Source organism: Octodon degus, unplaced genomic scaffold, assembly GCF_000260255.1.
Source record: "Octodon degus isolate 3935 unplaced genomic scaffold, OctDeg1.0 scaffold00002, whole genome shotgun sequence".
Taxonomy (NCBI): Eukaryota; Metazoa; Chordata; class Mammalia; order Rodentia; family Octodontidae; genus Octodon; species Octodon degus.
The window spans coordinates 19,222,111-19,225,256 of NW_004524578.1; positions in this window are offsets into that span (position 1 = coordinate 19,222,111).

The window sequence follows — 3,146 nt, forward strand, 5'->3', positions numbered from 1 at the left end:
AGATGAGAAGGGTCTCAGCAGCCAGGAAGGGACAGGGTAGCTCAGGAGGGGACCGTTGGGTATTTAGGAGCTGCAAATGTCCCTGTGGCCAGAACCCAGAACTGCCCTACTGGCAGGGAGCAGGAGGAGGAGCCCAGGTCCACTGTAGGCCAGAGGTCCCCAAGTCAGTGCTTGGCTTCCTAAGCTGACTTGGAAAAAATAATTTCTCTTTGCTGTTGTTTTCAAGAACTCAGTTTGAATTTTATTATAAAATTGATTAAAAACACATTTTCTGAAAAAAAAATTAAAATAGACAAGGAGAGCTTTTTAGAACCAACTTTCTCAGAAAGGCAGGAAGTGGGAAAGGGCCTGTTGCTGCCTCAGGCCATGGGGGGACAGAGGGACCTGGGGCCCAGCAGGAGGGACAGAGTTCCCAAGGCTGGCAGGGCGAAGAGGGGCACAGGATGCTACTGCTGAGCCCTGTGTCCCCTGGTGGCGCCTTCCTGCACCCCCACTGCAGCCCACCTTGCACTCAGTGGCATTGGGACCCCCAAGGGCCACCAGAGGGCCAGCAGGGAGCTCAGTAGCCCACAGACAGATGTGACCCACCCTATCAGCCTGACTGGCAAGTCTTGGGTGGTTCTGTCCCACCCACCCAGCCTTAACTGTGAGAATTCAATGTAGAAATTATATCCTCGGTGAAGACAGCTTAGCAGATCTGGTCTCAAGAGCAGAGTTTGCCTTTGATCAGCCTGGATGCCCCATACCCCACATGCGCCCCATTGCTTGGCAGTGGCCTTGAGATGCCCAGGCATGGCCACTCCTGGAAGAGTCTGTGGCCTGTGTTCCCCTCTGCCTCGTCCCTCCCACACAGAGGCCAAACAGAGGCTGTCATGTTCTGCAATCCTTGCTCATCACATGGAGAGGGGCTGAACCCTGATGGATAAAGTGACTCACCTGAGGTCACCTGGCTGGTAGGACGCTGACCTTACAGCCAGCCACACTCCTGGACCTGGCTTGTGCTGGGCTCCTTGGCTGCAGCAGCCACTAGCCCTTGCCTCTGGGGGAGGCCCCAAGTGTGACAGTGCTGTGCTGTGGCCATGTGAAATTCCTCATCATGTGGAACCCGATCCTGATCCTCTTTTCCCTGAGCCAGGAGGTCGGTTGCTGCGGTGAGGTCACTGCTTCCTCAGGCCCCTGGAGCCACACCAAGGTCCAGCAGCAGAGGAAGGTCTCTGCTGCTGGAGGAGAGCACCACAGCTGTGTAGCTCTGGGGGTCACTAGGCTCTGCGGAGCAAATTGTCTGGGGGTTGTTGGAGCAGAGAGTTCCTGGCTTTAGGAAGAGGAGTTAAAAGGGGGTCTACCACCCCACTTCCAGGAGAGAAATAGGCCCAGAGAGGGCAAGGATGTGTGCCAGGTAGGCCCAGAGGACCTACCTCTGTGGAAACACACATTGCCCACCCCTCTGGGACACGGAAGTCTAGGAGGCGCTGGGATTGGCCTGGGGCCCTTCAAACATTTTTTTTCTCCCTGGGGCAACAGCTCTAGGAGTTCCACCCTTGCAGAGGGCCCACCCCCTGCGCCCCAGGAACCCTCTGTGTCCTAAAACTGTCTGAGGCTCGTGCCAGGCCCTTCCTATCTCCTCACAGGCTCCTGGGCACCCAGCCCAGCTCTGGGCTCCTTCTACTCCCCGTCTGTAAGACGCCACCCAGCCCAGTGCTAGTTCCCTGAGTCTTTAGTAACCACCTCCCTGGACTAGGGGTCAAAACAACAGGATTTACCCTCCAGCTGTGGCCAGACCTCGCGCAAGTCCCAAATTCAAGCACCAACAGGGCCAGGCTCCCTGGGCTCCTGGGAGGAGCCTTCTTCAGGAAAGTGACTCTAGCACTTTTTGGCTTTTCACTGCCTCTGTTTTCACAGGGCACCTGTCTGGGAATTTAGGGCTCACCCAGATAATTCAAGATGACTTTATCTTCAGACAATTAACTTAATTACATCAGTAACACTTTTCCAAATTAAAGGAGGATCAGGCAATCACCAGGATGACCAGGATGGATAATGATGGTGACGGGCATGGTTGGTGACGGGCATGGTTATACACACCCGTAATCTCAGTACTTGTGAGGCTGAGGCAGGAGGCTCACGAGTTTGAGGCCCATCCGGGCTACACAGTGAGACCTTGTCTCAGAGGAAGTGAACACAGGCTACCACTCAACCTACTGTCCCCAGCAGGGTCCCAGAGTCTGCTTCAGTCCTTCAGCCAGCCTACGTCCACATCCACCTCAACTTCGGTTCTAGGAAGTGCAGCCTGGTCCCACCCCAGGTTGGCCTCCCCTGCCTCCAGCACCAAAGAGAAAATCACTGATGTCATTGCTGGGGGCCCCACCCTGCTGGGCCTGGAGACCTGCTCCAACACCTCTCCCCTTCCCTCTTCCTCCTCTACCACCCCATGGGTGCCCATGTCCTCCCATGGGTTCCCCAGCTCCTGGGCACCACCCTCATCTCCACCCATGGCCTGGCACACCTTGCCTGGCCCACACCTAGTAGACCTGGGACAGGTACCTGGGGACCCTGCAAGCATACATCCAAACCACCCTTGTTGCCCTGGAGCCACAGCACCAAGCCTCATCCTCAACTAGCAGTGCCCCTACAGGCCAGGCCCTTGACCTTTCTGGGCCCTGTGTGGTGGGCGCCAGATGTGCTAGATGGCACACCCTCCAGCCCATGCCCTGAACTTGTCCTGGAGGAGGCCCTGTGGCAGTCATTGTCCTCTCCTACCACCCAGGTGGCCGCCTGACCACATCACTGCTTCTGCCTCACTGCCAGCTACTGAACAGGCCATTTACTTATTTAGTTATGTTTTGTTTTGTTTTTTGAGATGGTCTTGAAATGCTAGTATCCTAGGCCCGCCTGAAATTCCCAGTGAGGTTTAGGTCATGGGGACACACCCCTATAATCCTAATCCTTCTGCTCGGGAGGCTGAGGCAGGAGGATCACTGTGAGTCTCAGGCCAGTCTGGGTGACAAAGTCCTGAACTACATAGTGAAACCCTGTCTCAAAAAGACAAAAAAGGGGCTGGCAAGATAGCTCAGTGGCCTAAAGTGCCTGCTAAGACAAGCTTAGGCAGGCGCAGGCAACTACAGTTTGATCCCTGGCACCACAAGCTG